At 41.2% G+C, this 25571-nt stretch overlaps 2 protein-coding genes across 2 annotated transcripts in view; one reads left to right on the forward strand and one right to left on the reverse strand.

Annotated features, from left to right (window-relative positions):
* LOC120540310 (leucine-rich repeat and transmembrane domain-containing protein 2-like) overlaps positions 1-13555 on the reverse strand; it is a 112643-nt gene extending 99088 nt beyond the window's left edge. Inside the window, exon 1 of the mRNA XM_039770961.1 lies at positions 12902-13555. The gene's annotated coding sequence lies outside the window, so the exon portion shown is untranslated. The remainder of the gene's footprint in view (positions 1-12901) is intronic.
* LOC120540210 (voltage-dependent calcium channel subunit alpha-2/delta-4-like) overlaps positions 1-25571 on the forward strand; it is a 619956-nt gene that overhangs the window by 326690 nt on the left and 267695 nt on the right. The gene's annotated exons all lie outside the window — the stretch shown is intronic.

Consider the following 25571-nt stretch of genomic DNA (forward strand, 5'->3'; position numbering starts at 1 on the left):
TGCATTTTCCCAGAAAAATACTTTGACTATATGAGCTGTCAGTTTGATGAGCAACAGCCAAGAGGATGCTCTATCTGTAGAGGAAAAGGCCGCTGTGAGGATCAAATGGACAGCCCATGTATCAAATAAACAGCATGAGGTCTACGATGGTTACTTTGGGAGAATTAAGTGGATAGGACAGGCTAGGTCTGTTGGGCTGAATGGCCTGTTCTCGTCTACATTGTTCTAAAGTTCTAATGTTTGATAATGAACATAAACATATATGTGGACAGTTAGACTGCAACCCATCTTAGACAGATAGCACAGCTAGTATATATGTGTGTGTGTGTGTGCGCGTGTGTGTGTGTTCTAAGTAAGGGTGGCACACAGTGTTGCCTCATCACTTTACACACACATATATATATTTATATATGTATATATATACGGTATATATATACTGCTCAAAAGAATTAAAGGAACACTTTTTAATCAGAGTATAGCATAAAGTCAATGAAACTTATGGGATATTAATCTGGTCAGTTAAGTAGCAGAGGGGGTTGTTAATCAGTTTCAGCTGCTGTGGTGTTAATGAAATTAACAACAGATGCACTAGAGGGGCAACAATGAGATGACCCCCAAAACAGGAATGGTTTAACAGGTGGAGGCCACTGACATTTTTCCCTCCTCATCTTTTGACTGTTTCTTCACTAGTTTTGCATTTGGCTACAGTCACTGTCACTACTGGTAGCATGAGGCGATACCTGGACCCTACAGAGGTTGCACAGGTAGTCCAACTTCTCCAGGATGGCACATCAATACGTGTCATTGCCAGAAGGTTTGCTGTGTCTCCCTGCACAGTCTCAAGGGCATGGTGGAGATTCTAGGAGACAAGCAGTTACTCTAGGAGAGCTGGAGAGGGCCATAGAAGGTCCATAACCCATCAGCAGGACCAGTATCTGCTCCTTTGGGCAAGGAGGAACAGGATGAGCACTGCCAGAGCCCTACAAAATGACCTCCAGCAGGCCACTGGTGTGAATGTCTCTGACCAAACAACCAGAAAGACTTCATGAGGGTGACCCAAGGGCCCCATGTCCTCTAATGGGCCCTGAGCTCACTGCCCAGCAGCATGCAGCTCGATTGGCATTCGCCATAGAATACCAGAATTGGCAGATGCACCACTGGTGCCCTGTGCTTTTTACAGATGAGAGCAGGTTCACCCTGAGCACGTGACAGAAGTGAAAGGGTCTGGAGAAGCCATGGAGAACATTATGCTGCCTGTAACATCATTCAGCATGAGCAGTTTGGTGGTGGGTTAATGATTGTCTGGGGAGGCATATCCTTGGAGGGTCACACAGACCGCTACAGGCTTGACAAAGGCACCTTAGCTGCCATTAGGTATCAGGATGAAATCCTTGGACCCATTGTCAGACCCTATGCTGGTACAGTGGCTCCTGGTGCACGACAATTCCTGGCCTCATGTGGTGAGAGTATGCAGGCAGTTCCTGGAGGATGAAGGAATTGATACCATTGACTGGCCACCACACTTTCCTGACCTAAATCCAATAGAACACCTCTGGGACATTATGTTTTGGTCCATCCAATGCCACCAGGTTGCACCTCAGACTGTCCAGGAGCTCAGTGATGCCCTGGTCCAGATCTGGGAGGAGATCCCCACAACACCATCTGTCATCTCATTAGAAGCATGCACCGATGTTGTCAGGCATGTATACAAGAACACAGGGGCCATACAAAGTGCTGCGTACAATTTTGAGTTCCTGGAATTTAATTTTAGCAAAATGGACTAGCCTGCCACATAATTTTTTCACTCTGATTTTTGGGGCGTCTTTGAATTCAGGTCTCTGTAGGTTGATCATTTTCATTTCCATCAAACGATGTGGCATCCTTTCGTTCCTAACACATTACCCAGTCTATATCAGTATAGATATCCAGGAGGATTTCTTTTTCCCATTGAGATCTGATGTGTTTTCAAAGTGTTCCTTTAATTATTTTGAGCAGTTTATATATATATATATATATATATATATATATATATATATATATATATATATATATATATATATATATATATATATATATATATATATATTTGCAGCTGGAGCTCCACAAAGGGATAAAATGAATCACGTATCATAAAGTAGTTTTTATTCCTGAGCTTTCAACCCCTGCCAAGGGCCTTCATCAAAGGATAACGCTTAGCCTTACAAGAATCAAAGGCAATATATATCAAAAACTACATGGGGGTGGGGGTGAGGCGTGGAGGTGGTTAAGTTAGTGTGATCGGGGTTATTGGGAGAACATGTTCGTAACAAACAATACATTACACCCAATAACCCCCCCGATCAAACAGACCTTCTCTTCCATATATATATACTCAGCAAAAAAAGAAACGTCCCTTTTTCAGGACTGTGTATTTCAACAATAATGTTTTAAAAATCCAAATAACTTTACAGATCTTCATTGTAAAGGGTTTAAACAATGTTTTCCATGGATGTTCAATTAACCATAATCAATTAATTAACATGCACCTGTGGAATGGTCGTTAAGACCTTAACAGCTTACAGAAAGTAGGCATTTAAGGTCACAGTTCTGAAAACGCAGGACACTAAAGAGACTTGTCTACCGACTATGAAAAACACCCAAAGAAAGATGCCCAGGGTCCCTGCTCATCTGCGTGAACGTGCATTAGGCATGCTGCAGGGAGGCATGAGGAATGCTGATGTGGCTAGGGCAATAAATTGCCATGTCCGCACTGTGAGACGCCTAAGACAGCGCTACAGGGAGACAGGAAGGACAGCTGATCATCCTCGCAGTGGAAGAGCCCAGATCTCAATCCCATTGAGCACGTCTGGGACCTGTTGGATCGTAGGGTGAGGGCTAGGGCCATTCCCCCCAGAAATGTCCAGGAACTTGCAGGTGCATTGGTGGAAGAGTGGGGTAACATCTCACAGCAAGAATTGACAAATCTGGTCCAGTCCATGAGGAGGAGATGCACTGCAGTACTTCAAGCAGCTGGTGGCCACACCAGATACTAACTGGTACTTTTGATTTTGAGCCTCCCTTCATTCAGGGACACATTGTGAAACATTTTTAGTTTATGTCTTATGGTGTTGACTCTTTTAGTGTTCATACAAATATTTACACATTAAGTTTACTGAAAGTAAAAACAGTTGAAAGTCAGAGGGCGTTTCTTTTTTTGCTGAGTATATATATATATGTGTGTGTGTGTGCGTGTGTGTGTACTCTGTAGACAGATAGATAACGCTTTATTTGTTCCCAGAAGGAAATCTGGATTTTTTACAGAAATCCATCCATCCATCCATTTTCTAACCCGCTGAATCCGAATACAGGGTCACAGGGGTCTGCTGGAGCCAATCCCAGCCAACACAGGGCACAAGGCAGGAACCAATCCTGGGAAGGGTGCCAACCCACCACAGGACACACCCAAACACTCCCACACCCACACACCAAGCACACACTAGGGCCAATTTAGAACTGCCAATCCACCTAACCTGCATGTCTTTGGATTGTGGGAGGAAACTCCACGCAGGGAGGACCCGGGAAGCGAACCCAGGTCTCCTAACTGCGAGGCAGCAGCGCTACCACTGCGCCACCGTGCCGCCCTACAGAAATGCATTAAATAAATTAATAAATAAATAATATTGTTATATTATGTCAAACAACAAACCCCTTGGCAGTCACAGTGAGGCATTATACAGGAGCATTGCTGTTGATATAAAGGAGCCCCCTTGGCTGAAAGTCTTCCATGTTAGTGTGTCAGAAATACACCATTTCTCATAATGACACTCAGTTTTGTTTCAATTCTGTCCTTTGCTGCTTCCTCCAGGGGGTCCAGAGTGTATCCCATAACTGAGCCTGCTCTGTTAAATATCTTGTTGATTCGTTAGGCCTGTTGAAGTGATGTTACCAGCTCAACACACCCCAGCATAGGAAATTGCACTTAGCATTACTTTTGTGATTCGTATGAATATCTGTACAATAACAACGATCTATATCTCAAATATGGGGTTTTCCTTCTTCTTTAGGTTGGCACCAGTGATTGCTGTTGCTGGCTCACAGCTCTAAAGACATGAATTCTCTCAAGTGCCTGGCCACTGTCTCCAGTGTTAGCATGGGTTGTTTCGAGATGCTCCAGCTCGCTCCCAAATCCCAAACCTGTCTAAGTTAAGTTAATTTATGTCCCCAACTGGGCCTGTATGAGTAAGTGTGATTGCAAGACACAGTATTACTGTATAATAAGCAGTTAAGTGCATTATATTTTTAAAAAATACCTACTAGTCTCATTATTTTTATTCCTTATGCATTGTTGGTTCTTAAGGTCCAGAAGAAGGTTCAGAAAATGTATGGGTGAATAGAATACAGTGCCCTCCATTTATGTTTGGGACAAACACATATTTCCTTGATTTACTGCTCTGCTCTGCAGTTTAAAATTACAAACTATACAAGTCAGATGTGATTAAAGTGCACATTGCAGACTTTCATTTAAGAGTATTTGCATAAAACATTATGGTGGACACTTTTTAATTGTCATTTATGCCTACAATCTGGACTCTACTGGGGACTTGCTGCCCAAATAAAATCAGTAAAACAGATGTAGCCAAGGTTTTCTGAAGTCAGTGACAATGACAAAAAAGGGGTGCTGGCTTTCCTCACAAAGATTAGGATGTCAGGCTAACCGGTGTGAGTTACATTGGGTGAGCACTGTGATGGTCTGGCATCCCGTCCAGGTTTGTTTCTTGCCTTGCACTCAGGACACCTAGGATAGACCCTGAATGGTGTTAATAGATTATTAAATGGATGGATCCATTACAAGCTACTCAGAGCGTTGGTGTGCTCTCACTTTTAACATTTTATTAAGGGGGCACCAACCTTTCCCACTTTCATCTTAGCATAATCACCAAAAGAAAAGTAGGGTCTCGCAGCTAGTGTTATCAGTTTGGTTGGCTGCACTGCTATTCCTTAAACTTTCTTTCATATTTTCAATAGTCATATGATTTATTGATTTTAGGAATGCAATGAGAAGCTTCTTCTTGCCTGAAGAAGAGGCATCAGTTGGCTTGAAAGCTTGGAAATTGTAATCTGTTCAGTTAGCTAATAAAAGGTGTCATTTTGCTTTACTTCTCATTTTATATTTTTGAAAATCTAAAGCCCGGTACCTTATCCATCACTGTTAGTTACTAACTTTGCAATCATACTTGACAGTAACCTGATCTTTGAATCTCTGATCTTGACTATAGCCAAAACACCATTCTAGGAATACTCACTCCTGGTGTTCTTACATCTTAGCTGGAATCATCGTTTCAGTGGTGTTCTTGCTTGATATGCTGACATATTACAGCAGATTCAAAATATATGATACTCCCTTAATGGTGGCTTGGACCAAAAGTAGGGACTGCATCACCTCTTAGCTGGCTTCCTACTGGTTTACTTCACTGTAGATTTCAAACCCTCAAGACACCTGAGATGCTCTGATGCCAGCCTTTTCACTAAACCAAAAACACAATTTGTGGTGAGCACTTATCATACTTTATGGCTCCTTCTCTAGATTGCTATGGCCATCTAAATTCCACTCTTTTCTGAAACCGCTTATTCAATCTAAATGAGGCAGTAGCAGGTGCAAGGTTGGAACCAATGTGGATGGGGTGCCATTTCTGTGGTCTGCACAGACTGATTCTCCTGTAAATGACTTCAGTCTTATTGTTGGCATATTATGATTTAATGCCAGAATTTAGGTGGGCTCTTAGTGACGTGACGTGTTGATCTGAGTTTGAGTGTAGGCCGGTGCTGTGACTCATTGCTTCCCTCTGGGGCTGCACCAACACAAGGAACTCCTGGGATTCCTCTCAACAACATTTGAACGTGATTGCAACATGGCAGATAAATATCCCACCGCCAAAGATTTGTGAAAGTGATGTGGAGACCCTCCACATTTACATTCAAGAGAATAAAATGAACAGGGGGCGCTGTGGCATTTGAGCATTTTCAAGCAAGTTCAATAAGTGCCAATAAAAACAATTAGATAATAGTGCCCAGTGGAGTTGGGACTTCAGCTGTCCCACAAGGCTCCTTAAGAGGATCTGCTTCTAAATGGGTTGCTCAAACTCGAAATTCACCCACTAAAGGCTTCGTCACATTTTATGACTATTCTAGTGGTTTTCACTTCTAGCGTTTGTTTTCAGGTCGTTGACGTGCTCCCGTGAAGCCGGTCATGTAATGTGACATAGCCAACGACTCATTCCAACTAATCTGAGACTCGCCTTGATGAAATCAAGCAGGTTTGATTACGTCTTTAGTTGTAGGGCTTTGTGTGCATGACTGCTGACACCCAATGACTGCTCATCTGGAAGTTCAATCCATAGAATGCAGTAGGTAGGATTATGGAACATGGGTGTTTTGAACCTCAAAAAACAGAAAAGAAGCTTGTCTGTCTGATGTGTCATGTTTTAGGTACCACAACAGAATGAAAAAATGAAACCAAAGGGCAGATATAGGCATGGCACCTTTTGGAACGGAGTTCAGAAAAGTTAGCACGCATATCCAGTGATTTCCAGTCGTGTAAACTGACATGGTCTAGCAATGGCATCAGCAACTTCAATCGGCAAGTTTGCAGATGATACTAAAAGTGGTGCAATGGCAGACACTGAGAAGGCACAAAAAACAATTCCGAAATATCTGGACAACCTTCAGAGCTAAGCAAACAATTGGAAAGTGCAGTTTAATATAGAAAAGTGCAAAGTGCTACACATGGGCAAAATGAATGTTGGTTATAAATGCAAGATGAGAGACACTGTCCTATGGGGAAGCAATCTCTGTAAAAAATGTAGGGTTTAAGGTTGACACAATGTTTTCATTGTTTAAGCAGTGTGCAGAAGAATTTTGGTTATGTCATAAAGGCTGTTGAATTTAAGTCACAGGAGTTATGCTCAGACTATATAATGTACAGTACTAGTATGACCGCATCTAAGAGAACTGTGTGCAGTTCTGGCTGTCACACTACAAGAAGGACATAGCACTACTTGAAGCTTTGCAGAGAATAGCTACCAGGTGCATCCCAGGACCTAGGTACATGCCGTACCATGACAGACTCAAAGAATTAAACCTGTTTAGTCTCAAGCAAAGGAGACTAATCCAGATCTTCCAAATTCTCAAAGACATTGATAGAGTAGATCCAGCAGAATTCTTTCTACTCAACAGTAAATCACATTTAAAACTGAGTTGTGTGAATATGGAAAAAACTACCAAGTCATGTAGTTGAAGAAGAAACCTTGACGAGCTTTAAGAAGAATCTCGATGAGATATTGGGACAGCTTAGCTATTAGCTAAACAAATGGGCTTGATGGACTGAATGGTCTTCTCTTGTTTCTCAGATTTCTTATATTCATATTATGGGTTAGAGGGAGGAGAACCCACACTGGCATTTCAAGATGCTTTCCAAATGCACCCCTTGATAGATAGTTACCTCATCCAATGCTATTCTACTGCTGCATGGCCTTGTCAGCCTCTTTATTTTAGCGCTCTTGATAACTTTCATAGGTAAGAGTCTCACTAGGCATTTACAAGCACACAGCAATTATATGCAAAGTGCCACAAAATGTTTAGAATGTGTTACTAAAACATTAAAAAGTAAGTTGAACCAAAAGGGAGAAATACACTGAATTTAAATGCTGAGAACACAGAGTGCTGCTTCTCAGCTCCAGGAGGCTAACAGTGTGGATCCTGCATGTTCTCCCAGTTTCTATGTAGGGGTTCTCCTTCTACTCTTTCCTATCAGTCATGTGAAGGTCAGCAAACTTGTGACTCTAAATCGGCTCAGTATTAGTTGGTGTTTGTGTATTGTACAGGAAAGTGTGAATGTCTGGTGGTCTGGCCAAGGTGGTTGGTGGTATCTTTCCTGCTACGGGAAGATAGGATAATTAAGGACTACCTGCAGGGGCAACATGTTCCCATGGTACACTGTGTGGACTCCTTCAGAGCTGCTCTGGAATTGTAGTTCAAGTTGACAGTAGTGTTTGGAATTTCCAGAACCACTGGAATAAACTCCTGAAGGGAAGATTTCCCTGCCCTTATCTGTCTGACCCAGGAGTTCTTCTGAGGTTTGCCTATAACGTACTGGAAGCTCTCTTATAGGTGTCTCCTCCTCAGAGTCAGAGTCAGGTGTGTAGAAGGACAAAGCTCTCCTGGAATCGAGGAGTACTGTTGTCATAATTTTGATTTGGCATATAATACTCCCCAGCATTGTCCTCAGAGTGTATCCTCAGGTAGATTTGCACAAAAAACTAGGGTTTGCAACTGAAATTTCTGGGGTAGACTCTGCCCCATGAAGGATAAACCTGTTTAGTGGATCAAAAAAAGATGGATGGATGGGTATTGCTTCTGTAATAGAAATTACGAGAGATGATCATCCAGCAACTCAATAACTGTTCACCTTCAGCATTAGAGTGAAGCTTTCCCATGATGAGAAGGCCAGCCTGAGGCAGTGGCCATGGTATTCTGGGTCATTTAGTACTCTGCCAATGATCAGCAAAATCTATGGGAGAATAACAAACAGAAAAGATGTCACTTTTGGCAGGCCAGGTGGTTGGTTTGGTGGTCGCAGTGTTTCTCATTTGAGGGCATACGTAGAACCGCATGAGAAGAAGGCAAGACAGTATAATTAGCTTGATTTTAATAGGGTGGTCAAAAATGAGGAGTCAAAACCCTTTTTTAGCTTTGTAAAGCCCTCCACTTAATTTAAATGACACCGTTAATAGGCACAAATCATGTTCTCTGCTCAAAGACTGAAATGTATTTGTTGATGTTTTTCTTTGTCATTAAATTTGTTTTAGGTATCATGGTGGTTAGAGCTGATGGCTCACAGCTCTGAGGATCTGATTTCATTTTCTTGGCAGATCACAGCACCTGTGATATTTATCCCCCTGATCAAGAAGGTTTTTATAGGTCTGCTTCTCCCACATTTTAAAGTTTACACTGTTTTAAGTTAAAGGAGAATCTAAACTTGCCTGGAATGAGGGTATTGCTTTTGCCCTGTGAAAACTTAATTTTTAATTATTTCCTTACTCCTGATGGTGCTGGGGTACATTATTAAATGCAGTTCGTGTAGTCATGTTATGTCTATGTAGCTTCTTTTGTTGTTAATGGAGAGTCATCTCACATCCCAAACATGTGCATGTTAAATTTTATTTGAATAATATGTGTGAATGTGGGTCCTGTGATGGACCACTATGCTGTCCACACTTTTTGTTTGTCTTCTACCTGATGCTGCCGAGACAGGCCTCCACTGCCAAAGCAAGTTCTGAAAAAATGTCTATGGCTTCACTTGGCTGTGGCACCATGGTTTGGTAGTTAGCACCCTGCTGCAGGAGACCAGGCTTGAATACCATTAACTCTCAGTGTGAGGTCATGCCTACGTGGGGTTTTCTTTGGTTTTCTCCCCACGTTGCATAAATGATTAGGAGTTAATAAGTGACAATAAACTGGCCCTGTGTTAGAGTGTATGGTTGTATATTCTATGCTGGAATGTCCTCCTGTCTAGGCTTGTTTTTCTGCTTTATTCCTCAGTCTGTTGGGATGCTTCCTCCACATTCATGGCACTCTGACCTTCCACCTACATTATAAAGACATGCAAACTGCAAACTAAAAACTGACCCTTTGTGAGATGGTGCCTCACAATGGACTGGCCTCTCATCTAAGCTTGATTTCTACCTTGCATCTGCAGCTGCCACAATAGGTCTCCACAACTGAAGTGGATTCATAAACTTGATGAACGGCTTCACTTTGGAATGGTGCACAACTCTTCATTCACATCAATGGCAAGTGTCTCTAGCCTTCCTCTTAAATTCCAAACACATACAGATTTATATTTATTGGCCATTCAAAACTGACCAAAGATGAGTTAGTGGACTTCAACAGACTGGCCTTCCACCTAAGCCTGGTTTCTGCCTTGTATCTACAGTACTACTGACACAATAGTCTCCACAACAAAGTTGCATTCATAAATTCAATAAATGGGTTCAGTCTGGGCGGCACGGTTGTGCAGTGGGTAGTGCGGCTGCCTCGCAGTTAGGAGACCCGGGTCCTTCCTATGTGGAGTTTGCATGTTCTCCCTGCATCTGCGTGGATTTCCTCCTGGTGCTCCGGTTTCCTCCCACAGTTAGGTGTCTTTGGCAATTCTGAAATGCCCCTAGTGTGTGTGTGGGTATATGTGCGCATGCCCTGTGGTGGGCTGGCTTTCTGCCCGGGGTTTGTTTCCTGTGTTGGCTGGGATTGGCTCCAGCAGACCCCTGTGACTCTATAGTTAGAATAGAGCAGGTTGGATAATGGATGGATGGATGGGTTCAGTCTGGGATGGTACAGGAGTGCTGCCTTACAAACCCCATGAGAGTTGGTTTGATGGACTCTTCTGTCACTCAGTGTACATTGTGGATTTTTCCTCCACATCAATGGCAAATATCTCTGGCCTTCCTTCCACACAGATTTATATTGATTAGCCACTCAAAAATAACCCAGTAGAAGAGCATGCCCTTCAATGGATTGATCTCTCATCTAAGCCTGGATTCTGTCTTGCACCTAATGCTGCCACAATAGGTCTACACAACCAAAATGGGTTCATAAACTCCATGAATGGGTTCACTTTGGAATGCTGTGAGGCTCTCAGGAAGACAGGGTTTGACTGACTTTTCAGTTACTGTTTTGTGTGCGTTGTGGATGTTTTCCCCACATTTTTGTGAGTGCTTCTCTGGGTACTCTGGCCTTACTCCCAAATTCCAAAGACCTGCAGATTTACATTTATTGACTGCTCAAAACTGAAACATTGTGAAAGTATGCCCTACAATGGACAGCCTCCCATCTATGTCTGAGTTCTATCTTGCATCTGATGCTGCCAAGATATTGACTGGCCACTCTAAACTGACCAAGTAAGACAGCATGCCCTAAAATGGTCTGGCCTCCCACCTAAGCCTGGCTTCTCCCTTGCATCTCATGGTGCTATGATAGGCCTCTTTAATCGAAGTGGATTCTTAAACTCAATGAATGGTCTCAGTTTGGAATGGTTCAGGGGTTAATGGGACTGCCATACAAACCCCATGAGACTTGGTTTGATTGTCTCTTCAGTCTCTCAGTGTGTAGTGCTGATTTTTCTTCCACATCAATGGAAAGTATCTCTAGTCTTCCTTCCACATTCCACAGACATACAGATTTATATTGATTGGTCAATCAACAATAACTTGGTGTAAGAGCTTTCCCTACAATGGACTGGCCTCTCATCTAAGCCTGGATTCTGTTTTGCATCTTATGGTGACACAATAGCTCTCCACAACTGAAGTGAATTCATATGACCGGGTCCACTTTGCAATGGTGTGAGGCTCCCAAGAGACTGGGTTTGACTCTTCAGTTACTATTTTGTGTGAATTGTGAATGTGTTCCCCAACATTCACCCAAGGGTCTCTGAACTTCCTCTCAAATTCCAAAGGCAGATAGACTGGCCTTCCTATTGACTGCCCACACTGAGAGCCACTACCAAGGTGGACTCATAAACGTCATTAATGGGTTCAGTTTAAAATGGTGCCTGGGTTCCCAAAGCTTTATGTGGACTGTGGATGTTTTCTCCCATGTCCACCGAGTGTCTCTCCAGCTACTCTGGTCATCCACATTCCAAAGACCTGGTGGCTCAAAACTGGCTGTGTTAAAGTTTACCCTACAATGGACAGGCACCTCCAACTGATGGGTGTCAGTTTAATGTGTTAAATAAAGAAGCATTTATCAGTATGTCACGAGACTTTTCTAATAGGCTGCCTTAGCTTTCGGGTTCAGTAAGTTTATCTACGGTCTCACTCCATCACGCACTACAGTATAAGCACATCCAATTTAAGGCGGCAGGCTTCATCTTCCATAATTCATCAGAACTCCCAGGGGCTAAAGCTTTTGTCATTTCTGGAAACAATGTGACATTTCAGTTTGCACTTCCTTGCTTTGGTGACTTCATTTGCCAGCTAGCGCACTGTTATGGATTGTATTGCCCCTGCTGAAGGTGTGCCCATTTAACATCATACTAGGGTTTCTTAAACTTTGATGAAATGGCTTCCTCCTCCACCTCCTCCTCTAGCTAGCTGTAAATTGTCTCACCTTGACTCTGCCATGCGATATGCGCCTCTGTGGAGGAAACTTGCCTTTTATTTTTTTTCCTCCCCAACTAGCAAAAAGCAAAACAGAAAAAAAAAATTCTGGGAAGCAGGAGAGAGGCGACGAGCTAATGAATGCTAATTATATGACCATTTCGATGCTCTGTGTAAATCACTCGGACGGGTTATTGCGTTGGTATTTGGGAATCGATGCACCTCGCGCTGAGTCGGGGTGCGTAATAGCAAAGCGGCGATAAGATCATGCATGTAGACACGCGCGCACACAAAGCCGCGAACAATTGTGTATTCCACAGGCTTCACAAAGCGCTCACCGTTGATTTAAATAAATAAATAGATGACACAGCTGTCGTATAAACAGAGGCTCAGCAGCCACAGGGCTGACACACGCACACATCACTTTCTATGTATGCAGCAAGACGTTTTTCCCAAATCTGCCACGACAATAAGAGTCAAACGGCGTCCGCTTGGTTACGACTGACGCCAAAAAAAAAAAATCCACACGTTCTGTTTGATGCCACAACTGATGTCAAACATATGCCACTCCTCATGCTTTGAAACGACCTGAATAATATCTAATCATCATTATTAAAAATGGTAATATTTTGATTCATCAGTTGGCCCATTTCCAAAATCACACATTTTTTTCCCTTCAGTTCAGTTCTGGAATCGAAGATGATGGCAATGCCCACCCGTTTCATCCTGCGCTTCGTCCAAATAAAAGACAAAAAGAAAACCACGCAACTCACCACGTCTCCGTTTGGAGCAGCCAGGATGTCATCAAACTTTTTCATTTTCTGAAACTCCGTATATGCAGGAGAGACAACGTGGAAACGATATTCCTGTCGTAACTGAGAACGTATAACCTGCTGGCTTCTTCTTCTTCTTTTTCTTTTCTTTTCTTTCTTTTTTTTAAGTCATGAGCGCCCAAAGTCAGTCCTCCGCGATTTGGGTGGCTTCAGAAGCAGTGGGCAGAACGCTGCTTTCCCATAAAGCCTGAGCTGATTGACAAGTCAGGCGCTCGCCCCTGGGCAGCGGGGCACTGGATGTCTCTCTGTGATGCCCACTGGCTGGAGCTGGCAGTTCCGCGCACGCGAGCATGTGCCTGCATGTAGAATCATGTAAGCCCGGCTCCAGTGTGTGCGTGTGAGTGCGTGCGCCCGTGTGCGTGTTAAAGATAGAAACATTAGACTGCAGCTCTGTTGCTTGCGCTGTCTCCTCTAGTTACACTATTGAGCATCAGCTGACACCGTCTGAAACCTCGGCAGGCAGGCAGCGCGCTCCCGCCCAGGGTCACTGCTTCTGCTTCTTTTGTTTTTCTTCACATGGATTTCCAGTGACACAAACAAGAAAATCTCGGAGAGCGCCGATTATACTCTACTCTTGCAAGGTGGCTGAGGCGTTGCTGGAAATCCCAGGCTGTCTAAAAGGGGTGGGGGGCTGAGAGGGGAGGGCTGTATGTGCATGTGTTTGAGCTTATGGTGGGCTGACAAGATGTGACGTCCAAGCTCGGCTTTCTTTCTTTGTTTGTGTGTGTGTGTGTGCGTGTATGTTGAAAATATAATAAGAGCTAATGATAATAATAAAAGGATTTCCATTTCTTATGGCTGGCTTTTTATCTTCTATATTTATGCTACACCCAAGTGAATTATCTGGATACACTAATATAGACATCCCCCCCCTTCCCCACCCCCAGTATCCCACCATTTCAATCAAGAGAAAAATATCAGTGTAGTCCCCCACACTCTCTTCCTTTATCTCTGTGACTCTTTTCGGCAAGGTGGCTTGGATGATTTTGAAGTAGTGTTGTGCATTTTAATGGTGGGATTCTGTTCTAGGTACCCGCTCATTCAGACCAAAGGTTGTGGAAAGTGGGGCACAAAACTATCTATCAGCTCACACGGTGCCAATTACGAGTTGCCCAATGACCAGATCTACAAAGTTGAGGTAGACAACCCCAGGGTGCCCTGACACAAGGAGAACAGGCAAACCCGACACAGGCACAGCTCTGAGACTTCTGAGACAGCCAGCACTTAATGGAGTTATCTGGGGTGCCAGCACGTTTTCAATTTCTGAAGAAGGATACAATTTGGGGACGTCATGATTTTACATTGACATTATTTGCTAAGCACAGTGTTTCTCAACCTTTAAGTATTTGCGACCCGTGTTTTCATAATAGTTTTAATCGTGCCCCCCTAACATTTTTTTGAAATGTAGGTGAATATTTTATTATACCTACTTAACTTTTAATTTTTTTTCATGTTTTTGATTCTTGTTTTCACATCTTCGCGCCCCCCTTTTTGTTACTTCACACCCCCCTAGGGGGGCCCACCCCACAGGTTGAGAAGCACTGGCTTAGCAGATGCTTTAATCCAAAGTGACCTACAAAACAGGTCAACATAATTGGTTAAACATCAGTCTGGGGGATTGTTTGGGAACAAGTGTGATGAAATGTCTTCCTCCTCCTCCTCCTCCTCCCCTAGTTGGCTGTAAATTGTCTCACTTTGACTCTACCATGCGATAGTGTGATGGGACGAGGTTAAAACATTGAATATAACAAGTAAAGATTTCAGAATGAAATACAAGCAAGTTACGATTTGTATGTTACAAAAACTTAACTCAGACAGAAATTCACCAAACAAGTCTTCAAACACTTCTTAAACACATCAAGTGACCAAGAGGTTCAAATGGAGGTGGGCATAACAAGAGTCCAGATTGAGATTTGATGCCACGCCGAGGTGGCATCACTAGACACAGTTCATCAGCAGATGTGAGGGATCAAGAAGCAGCATAGGACCTCACAAGTGTATTCATACAGTATCTATCTCCTGACCACTCTGTAGGCAAGCATCAATGATTTGGACTTCAAATGGATTTGGGCAGCTCTTTTCAGCAGCAAGGAACTACACATTAAAAGGGTTTATAATGAGATTTGATGCCATGCTTAGGTGGTGTCAACAGACACGGTTCATCAGCAGACCCGAGTGGTGGAGCAGCAGCACAGGACCTGACAATGTGATTGGAACATCACGGGGGATCCCCCTCCCAAATTTCTTTGATACGATCAGGCCTACAACACAACAAAAATGAGGAGCTGGATTTTAAAGCTGAAAGACAACTTCAGTGTCCCAGAATATTAAACATACCCTTCAAGAGAGAGGATAACCCATAAAAACCCTTGGCTTAAGGACAAGGCCAAAGCAAAAGTTTTACGAATAACGGTATTTATTTGAAAGTCACAAAGAAGTACCAAAAGGCAATAAAATAAATAAATAAATAAATAATAAGACAAAGGATTTGTCTAATAGGCAATCCAGTGTAAACAAGTCCCTTTATGTAATTGTAAAAACAGAATCTGCAAAATCCAGAAACCATAAAATCAATGAATCATACAGCTGAAGCACTCGTAAGAGCAAGCAGGTAAAGCGAATAGCAGAGTGACATACCATTTTAGAAGCAGGTTTTGAGGTTTGCTTTCTGGTATTTAAATCCCTTATAATTCCTGGTAAAAAATACACCTTCTCCATACTAACATTTACATAGATTTTTTTTGTCAAACTGCCATTCTTCATACTCTCCACATGAAATGGCTGCTGGGGGAGTCATACAGCTTCTTATCAAGGCAAGCTTCTACTGTATAGCAAAAGGACTTTGTCTCAGCTTCTTAATTCACACGACCACAGGTGAAGTGGCATATTTGAGATTTAGCTACAATATCAGTAAAAGAAACCAAGCGAAACCAAAAACGCGTGAGGAAAGCAGCGTGAGTGCCATTAGTCTGTCATAAAAAGCCATATAACAAAGGCGATCAAATAGCTGCATTTTCAGCATGCAGACATCCTGCAAGTAAATTATTATTTGGCAAAAAGTCTAAATCCTGTGGAAATAAATAAAAGCTCAGGGGAAGTTCCTCATGGTTCTGTAGCAATATTAACATATACAAAAGTCTTTCTTACTAAGCTGTTTTTAGAGATTTAAAGGGGAAAAAAAACTATAACCAGCAGAGTCATGCAGCCAAGTAGACAAGAAATGACTGAACTGTTTGGTGGCTGAAACAATGTGCAGGGTACTCCTGTGGCCAGTGCAGGATATTCATGGAAACACATTTTGAATAGGAGAATGACATTCATCCTTAGGATAACTGCATCACAAATGATGACTGCCTGTCCTTTGGCAGCTAAAACCCAAGACTGTTAATAGACATGAAGCGAGATGAGCCAGAGCTAATGAGGACATTGTCAAGAGGTGCTATGTGCTTTTATTCCAAATAAAATCAAACTGTGCAAATCAATTTAATGCAGCGCTTCATTCATAAATAAATAAATTAATAATCCAGTAAAAACAAGTGTCTGAGGAGGTTGAAATCCATAATAAATGCAATAAATAAAAATGTGGTTAAAATCACTGGCAGGATCCATCCTTAAAAACCAATAGGAGCTACAGTGCTTCCTTCTCAACTCACAGAGACGCCTGTCTACAAGTGCAGTCAAGCTTCACATAGGTATGCCGCCCAGCCAAATCATTCCGTCACCACTAGGGTGCCCCAAGCCCAACTCAAGTCCCATGCCAACATCCCACAAATCCTTCTTCATTTGTTATCTGCCGCCACTGTATAGCTTAAGGCATGAGTCCACTTGGAGCATTCTGGGTGCAAGAGCGACCCTGCCGTCAGATGCACTGGCCACACGCTCCTCCGGGGGCATCGATTTCGACCTCTTGCCTTCTTTCTGCAGCACCATCTCAGCCACGCAACCTGCCTCTTCCTTCTTTTTCAATTTAAGCTCTATCCCTCTTTCTTTTCTTGGTCTTTCCTTTATCACCCCTGATTCCCACCCAGGCTCCCTTTTAAACTGGTGCTGCAATCATCCACTCCGAGGCATGAACAAAGCAATTAACGGGCCCGCTCGCATCTAAGCACAAATGCATGATCAGTCAAGCCCTTCAATCAACCTCAGAACAGTGTGTGCATGTTCTGAATGAATTATTTCACTTTAAAAACACACAACACCCCAAACCTCTCTCATCACAATGACAAGATTTGAATTTTGTGGAAAACTGTGTAAAGTGTAATTTCTGGTTTATATTCAAAATTTGAGATTTGCTTCCAAAGACCCACAAGCTGCTGAAATAATGAAACAAGAGAGTCTGTTTTAACTATTTTCATTTGCAATGACTTATTCTTCATTTATGCCTCACCTGTGTCTCCATGGTGGACTCCATCTATTGCATTTTACATCCTACTTCTTTACGTCTTCTGATTCCACAACAGAGCACTATGTCTCTCAAAATGTTATTTCTAACAAAAGATGAAAAAAGTGAAAAACTGATTGACACCATTTGGAGAGCTTCACTAAATAGGTGGTTGGAAATAGTTTCCACCTGGAACGGGTGCAACCTTTGCTGCTTTATTACAAGGGTCAGCATGAGAACTACCAATAGTACCTCAGGCTTTAAATAAAAACTGTATCTCAAGAGTGCAGAGATACCTCAGACCAGCAGAGAGAGCTGTGTTGGCTTGGCCACAGGACTTTTGGAGGATGTTCCTCCTTAGATATATACAGTCATATAAGAAAGTTCGGGAACCCCTCTTAATCATTTGGATTTTTGTTTCTCATTGGCTGAGCTTTCAAAGTAGCAATTTCCTTTTAATATACATTTACAGCGAGGTGTTCTTGCAGGTCTTTGGAGGTGATCTGTGGGTTGTCTGTAACCATTCTCACAATCTTGCGCATATGCCGCTCCTGTGTTTTTCTTGGCCTGCCAGACCTGAGTTTAACAGCAACTGTGCCTGTGGCCTTCCATTTCCTGATTCCATTCCTTACAGTTGAAACTGACAGTTTAGATCTCAGAGATAGCTTTTTGTAGTCTTCCCCTAAACCACAAGACTAAACAATCTTTGTTTTCAGATCTTTTGAGAGTTGCTTTGAGGGTCCCATGCTGTCACTCTTTAGAGAAGAGTCAAAGAGAAGCACAACCTGCAACTGACCACCTTAGATACCTTTTATCATGATCGGACACACCTGTCTATGAAATTTAAGGCTTAATGAGCTAATCCAACCAATTTGGTGTTGCAAGTAATCAGTATTGAGCAGTTACATACATTTAAACCAGCAAAATTACAAGGGGACCCACATTTGTGCACAGCCAGTTTTTCATATTTGATTTAATTTCATGCAACTAAATACTGCTTCACTAAAAATCTTTGTTCAAAAAACACACCAGTACTTGGATGTTGCTGAAAGACATACCACTGTTATCTTTTTTGGTGAAAGTAGAGTAAATTATTATGCAGGCTAAGAGGGGTTCCCAAACTTTTTCATATGGTTGTACACATACTGTATGCTAGGTTCACATGGTCTCAGGATATTCCGAGGTCCGAGTTGTGATGTTTCACCAACCCATTGTAGTGCATTCACATGGGCTTCCAGTTGGACTAATTAGAAAAACGTGAGATTGTTGCTGATCTGTTACTTGGTCTGCAAAAGAAAAAAAAATTGAAATAGAAAATAAATGGCATTTTTTGTGGAACTAAAGAGCAAAATAAATGTACAGAATATGTATCACTTTGCTCCAAATGTACTTCATCCAAAAAATGGCATTTCAGGCTGAACAGGTTATAGTTTTTATTTTAAACAATTGGCCTGAGTGAATGTTCAGCATTACATCACAACTCAACAGCTTTGTTTTGTCCAAATTCTGAGTTCGTTGAGCATTCACGTGGAATTTCCAACTGACAACTCAGATTTACCGTCTGTCTTAGATCAGGTGAATTCAGCGACAGATGCCACAGACATTGCTGATCCTATTCGCAGCCTTACGTCTATGCACCTGCCATATCGTAGAGGATGTGTGGAGTTCTTATCTTAAAATATGTTGTAATTTTTTATTCCTCAAACGAATTTCAAAAAATTTGTTTTGTTATAATTGCTAGACATGTCAGCCAATGTGTGGCCAATTTTCTAAGTTACATGGGGTATAATTTGTAAAACATTGGTTATTAATAGCTGAAAGAAGCAGTGACGCCATGAACCTCTTGAAACAAATAATAAATGAATACCTAATGTGTTCAGTTTTCTCCAAAAAAAAAAAAAACCTACAGATAATAATGCAACACCTCGTAAACATAATGAATAATAACAAATAGTATACATACTAATAATAATAAAACTAAGCGGCTCACGAAATACATAAATTAATTAAACGCTGCTTAAAATAAAATTTTGATTCTTCCTTGTGGAAAATAATCTTAATTTAAGCGCAACATACTACAATAGAGTATAACATAATTTCTCTATTATGCAGATATCCTGTGCTTGAGACTTTGAGTAACTTTTGCAAGATGAGAGATTTATTAATTCATTAATTTATTCATTCCATGACCTGTTGCTAGCTTTATATTATTATTATTATTATTATTATTATCTTTCGTTTGCCTGATATTTTCACAATCCTCACTGTACTTTACCTGCAGTTTGTTACGTACTTCTGCTTAATCCTTTAGGGTAGTTAACAAAGCCAAAGATCAAATTCCAAGGACCAGTATCAAGTAACCAGTGCACAGCTTGTATATGCTGTATGTCCAATAAATAAATACAAATGCAGTACAGTATTCAAATATCACAATGTCACAAAAGACTACTCACAAATTCAAAAATACTAAATTCTTAATTTGAAACTCTAGTTTTAGATTAGTGTGGCAGTGACACACCTTGATGAAGAGAAGCACGAGCTGTCACTGTACCTTCACGGGTATGACAACAGTAGCACTGCCATGGCTGCGATATTCGTACTCTTATAATAGCATATGATTTTTTATGGGGTGCAGTTGACATACCCACTGAATGCACAACTCCACCGATAGCTTGTACCTCTGCAACCCCCGGCCATGAGCAGAAGGTGAAAGGGTAACAAGCTGGTCAGAGGTCTAAGTCTGTCCAAAGGATGCAAGAGAGGCAAGTAGCAAGAGGAGCACCTTCATGGTTTAGTATGCATAGAAGTCAGGAGATGTGGGACTGCAGCCCACCTTCAAGGAAGAGCAGACTGCTTGAAACACTGTTGATAGTGAAACTGTAATACAGTTAATATTGAGATTGCCTTGTAAATGCAAAGCAGTGGTCAAATCCTCATCAGCTATCTTGGGCCCATAATACTTGAAACTTTAAATATAATATCTTAAGCACTTTTTGGTACCTTATCTATTTTATTTAAAGGTACATTGTAACAGCTATTATTATTATTATTATTATTATTATTTTTGATGATGACCAATATGACTGCCATTTCCAAACTTTGGGCAAGTAGTTCAAATACAGCCCTGTCAAGTCTTTTTATAGAATATTAGAACGATCTAGACAAGAACAGGTCATTCATCCCACAAACCTCAAAAGTCCTATACACTTAATTCTTCTAAAATAAAATCAAGTTGAGTTTTGAAAGTCTTTAAAGTCTTATTGTCTACCACACTACCTGGTAGCTTATTTCAAGTGTCTATGGTTCTCTGTAAAGAAAAACTTCCTAATGTTTGTGCGAAATTTACCCTTAACAAATTTCCAACTGTGTCCCCGTGTTCTTGATGAACTCATTTTAAAATAACAGTCTCGATCCACTGTACTAATTCTCTTCATAATTTTAAACACTTCAATCATGTCACCTCTTAATCTTCTTTTGTGTAAACTGTAAAGGCTCAGCTCTTTTAATCTTTCCTCATAATTCAACCCCTGTAGACCTGGAATCAGCCGAGTCGCTCTTCTCTGGACCTTTTCTAGTGCTGCTATGTCCTTTTTGTAGCCTGGAGACCAAAACTGCAAACAGGACTCCAAATGAGGCCTCACCAGTGTGTTATAAAGCCTGAGCAGAACCTCCTTGGCCTTGTACCGCACACATCAGGATGCTGTATATCTTAACATTCTGCCTTCTTAATGGCCTCTTAACATTATAAATATTAATGTCCTCAATGGGGGACACAACTGTTTCATTTACACAAATCAAAACATGAATATTAAGCTTTTTTGCCTGTATTTTTGTTTGACACAGCTAAGTAGGTAATCCTGGAAATAGTAATAAAATTAAAAAACACATAAAAGAGCTCTCATTTGAGAAAACTGAATCCTTTCCTGTCGTGTCTGCAGGTTTCTTTTCTCCTTGCACTTGCAGGCTGTGCAGTTTCGAGGCATTCTGTCAAAGTCACCGATAGATTTCATGCACCCTGTACAGCTTTACAAAGAGAGGTCGACATGGCTACAACATGGCGGGTCTATTGATATGCCTGGATGAAGCGAATGTGGCACCTGACTAGAATATCTCTGTGTCCCTGATCTGCAAGTAATCTCTTTGAGGGAGTCTGAAGGTTGGTTGCTGCCAGTGACCCAATGAATTTGGAGTTCAGAGGTTGCCTAAGAGGAGTGTCTTGACTGACAGATCTATAGTAAAGTGAGAAATGGATAAAGACATGAGATAGAACAAGACGTGAGTGCTTAAGGCACTGTGTGTGAGGGCTGGCAAGCTGTCGGGCAAAATCCACCTGATAGTTCAGAACTTCAATCTGTGACATCAGACCAAGTGTAACATCTAGGGCTAGTTTTGATTCTCTTTTTAATTTGATACTTTCTCTTCTCTCATTGACCATATATGTAAACAGCAATTACTGATGCCTCTGTGTTCCAGCACAATGTATACTGTAAGATACTATAAGAAAAGAAGTAAACAGAGAAAAAGGTTTGGGGCAAGGTTTGACCCCGTATAATGAAAACAAAATGATCTATTTACAAAGATGGATGGCTACATCTTCACACATTGGAGTCCAATAAACTATTGAAAACCATACTGCTGAACTTCTAGGCAGGAAGGGGCAGGTCCAGGAAGAGGAGGGTCCAGAGGGGCAGACAAGGGAAGTAACATCAGCATTGGAATTGCCATCCATCTTCTGTTCTGCAGTGAGAGGATGAGAGATTGCATTAGAACAGCGTCAACCCCTGGTTCGGTGGGTAAATACCATCACCAGAGCCCTGCAGCTCACGTGTGTGGCAATACCAATTCAGCTTAAAACAGTTGAGACTGGAAACTTTAAGCGATGTAAGTCTTCATTTTAATTTTATTGTCTTGACTCAGCCTCTCAAAAGAGAACAAAACAAATCAGGAGTTGTTTTGTCAAGGCAAGTTCAGGACTAATAATGCCTCTTGAAATATGAATGTAGACTTCTTGTCAACCAGAAAGAGTCATGTGTTTAATAAAAACCAGTTTAGGATGGAGTTGGTTCTTATGTACTGTTGTAACTTGAAGTTTCTAAGTATGAGTACTTTTTTGGCACATTCTATGATGATTGCCATCTCCAGAAGGTTCTGTCATCTCTAACAGTCGTTCTGTTCTGCAGAGTGACAGTCTGTAAAGTTCTGATATGCTGCTTGATAAGCAGCATTTTGTTCCTTATTCATTCCAAGCATCAATTGTCTGAACTAGGTCTAGTTCCGGATCATGGAGATGCAAGTCTTTCCAAGCTCTGCAAGGCAGGAGTCAACCACCAGTTCTTATAATATCATTGCTGATATACACTTAAAGCAGGAGCTAGAAGGTACCAGTAGATGTATTCACTTTGTTCAAAAGATTACAATGAATGGTGATTTGTTGGGTGAGCATTTATTTGGTCAGAGGCGATGCAAGAGCTTACTACCCTGAACTGGATTGAGGGAGTTTGAGAATGTTATGATACTGTAAATCATTTCTCACCTTTCCTGATGAGAAGTATTGGACTATAACTGTCATTCCAGAAAGAAGGAAGGGAGTGATAGATGAACAGGTGGTAAATACCAAAGCTGAAGTTGGAAAACCAGGAGGTCAAAAGGGAAATCTAGTCACAAAGTCTAACAATGAAGCAAAACTCATAGTCCAAAAATCAAAAATAGGCCAGAATATTGTTAAGTGCAAACTAGCTTTATATTTCTTTGTGGGAACTGCATAATCGGATGAAGAAGTGACCCCATAGAATGACCTTTATACCTCATGATCCCTAAAATTACTTGATTCATAATCTCTGATGTTACTGTTCACAACCACATAGCAACTCAAAATAGCATTTTTTGTGAAGAAAACAAAATGGTGTCACAAGGGAATTCAAAAAATAAAAAGCAGTATCTGAAAGGATACGTTTGGTGCTTTTCAGTCAGTCAGTCAGTCATTTTCCAACCCCTGTGACCCTGTGTTAGGTACTTTTCAGGTCAAAGCCATTTCTGCAGTAACATGGTATATTTGCATTTGCCACACAAAATTATGTTCTGAAGTTAAGCGTTTTCTATACATTTAAAAAAAAAAACCATACAGAAGATGGTCCTGCCATTTTATAATGTAACCTATGGGGCATGGAGTGCCACAAAAAACAAAAGCCTAAAAATGTACCAAATACACTCTCTTTGAAGCGGTAAAAGTTTCAATATAAGAAAACTTGCCTTCTGATTTTTTGACGCATATTTGTGATAACAAAAGTAATCTTAAAAATAATAATAATTTTATTGCATATTCCTGGTAGTACTTTCCTTAAGGTAAATATTTAGTTCCTATTCAGTTTTGTGACAGAAATGGCTAACCTGTTAAATGTGATTGAGCCTTTTGAGAGTAAAGGAACGTCCCAGAGGGCAATAGGCTGTTGAGGCTATTGAAAGTTTTGGAAACACTGAACTAAAATAAGCACCAGTCACAATTTCTCTTCTGTGGTTAAAAAATGTCCATCTAATTTAATAAATTAATTGACTCACCGTCTGTCTATGACCTGTCCACTTCATATGTGTATCTGAACGTAGTCACATACTTGCTTAAAAATTCTGATGCAAAACATTGTTGCATGGGATTATTTTCTACAAAATCAAAATCTGATTTAATCCTCAGATGTTGTGTTTTATAACTGAGAAAAGACACCCCTGGTGTCAGTTTTAAATCAAACAGGAAGACAAGGTAGCCTTTTGTTTTTCAAATGAAACATAATTCTGTGATCATCAGGTTGTCCTCTTTTTTTTTTCAGATCAGCATTGATCCTCGTGCTCTTCATCTTATGCAACATGCATGGCATTTTATTGTCACTCCACTGGCTTGCAAAACCCCAGGGATATAAATCCTTCTGTGTCACTGAGCTGTTGTTTTTTCCTGCTTGAACACTTCCTTTACTTTATTTTTATCCTCTAGAGAATTGGTTGCATTTGTTCTTTCTGTTGTATAAAATAGGATCATCTCACAGCTTTAGGAGGCTTCTTGATGGAATGTTTTCAGTGGATTTGGACAGAAATTTGGGTTTTACTATATATATCTTGTTTTTGCACAAGTAGGTTCTAATGATCATTGCAAACTGAATCAGACTTGAAGATCCACTTCCCTGAATCTAATTCTGTAACGTAATTGATTTTGTTCAGGGTTGCAGGGGACCAGGAGCTATCGGAGTTGGGGGGATATCAGGTGCAAAGCAGGAATCAATCCTGGACTAGACATCACACTGGCTCAAGCTCACTGATTCTGTCTTCTCCTCCATAACATTCTAGGTTTATTTTTTTCCCTTGTTCCTGCTCAGGCTTGTCTTTATACCTCAATGGGTGCAGCGTCCTAATTACGACCCGCAGAAAATCAATGAGGAAAGTGGAACCAACCGCATCCTCACATGCAAGCATGATTCTTTCCAAGCCAGTTTCTACCTTAAAAACTACATCTTTGAAATGTGGATGTGACAGCTCGAGTTGGCGGGAGCAGGCATTAACCTTCTTGAACTCGGGACTGTTGATAGTCAAGAACCAAGATGAGTCAGGGCAATCAGGACACTTAACATCCAAGAGTAAAGTGCTTTGTGCTTTTATTATTCACAGTGTTCAAAACAAATAAAGTGCAGTGAAGAATCCTTCTGTCAATAAATAATCCGTAGAAACAGGTGCAGTGAAAGTTTAAAATACACAATATATAAATCCCATAGAAATCATGCAGATATCTGGCTTCTTCTCTCTATCACTCTCCCAATACAGTGCATCTTCCGGTACAGCTGGTGGAGGCAGCAGTGTAGCCAGTCCTCGCTCTGCCACACAACCTCTACTCTGCACTGTGAAAAGGAAACCCAAAGGACCACATGGGAGTCACGTTACTGTTTGGGTTTTATTTGGCGAGAGGTCTGAATGGGATGACACATCATCAGCCTCTCATATATATCACCACTCTCTCCAACCAGACTAAGTGTGACTGGAATGTTGTATAAAATTACATTTTACAAATAAAACAGCTTTATGTCGAGTGTAACATATGCATAAAGTATAAAAAAAGCCTACCTGAAGAGGATGATACAGAAAAATAAATAAACACACCATCATATATATTTTCTCGCTGCACTTGCAGGACATAGAAAAGAAAATGGGGGAACAAGTTACAGGCCAAATGAATGTCATAAAAAAGGACAAAAA

Source organism: Polypterus senegalus, chromosome 12 (genome assembly GCF_016835505.1).
Source record: "Polypterus senegalus isolate Bchr_013 chromosome 12, ASM1683550v1, whole genome shotgun sequence".
In the NCBI taxonomy this organism is placed as follows: Eukaryota; Metazoa; Chordata; class Cladistia; order Polypteriformes; family Polypteridae; genus Polypterus; species Polypterus senegalus.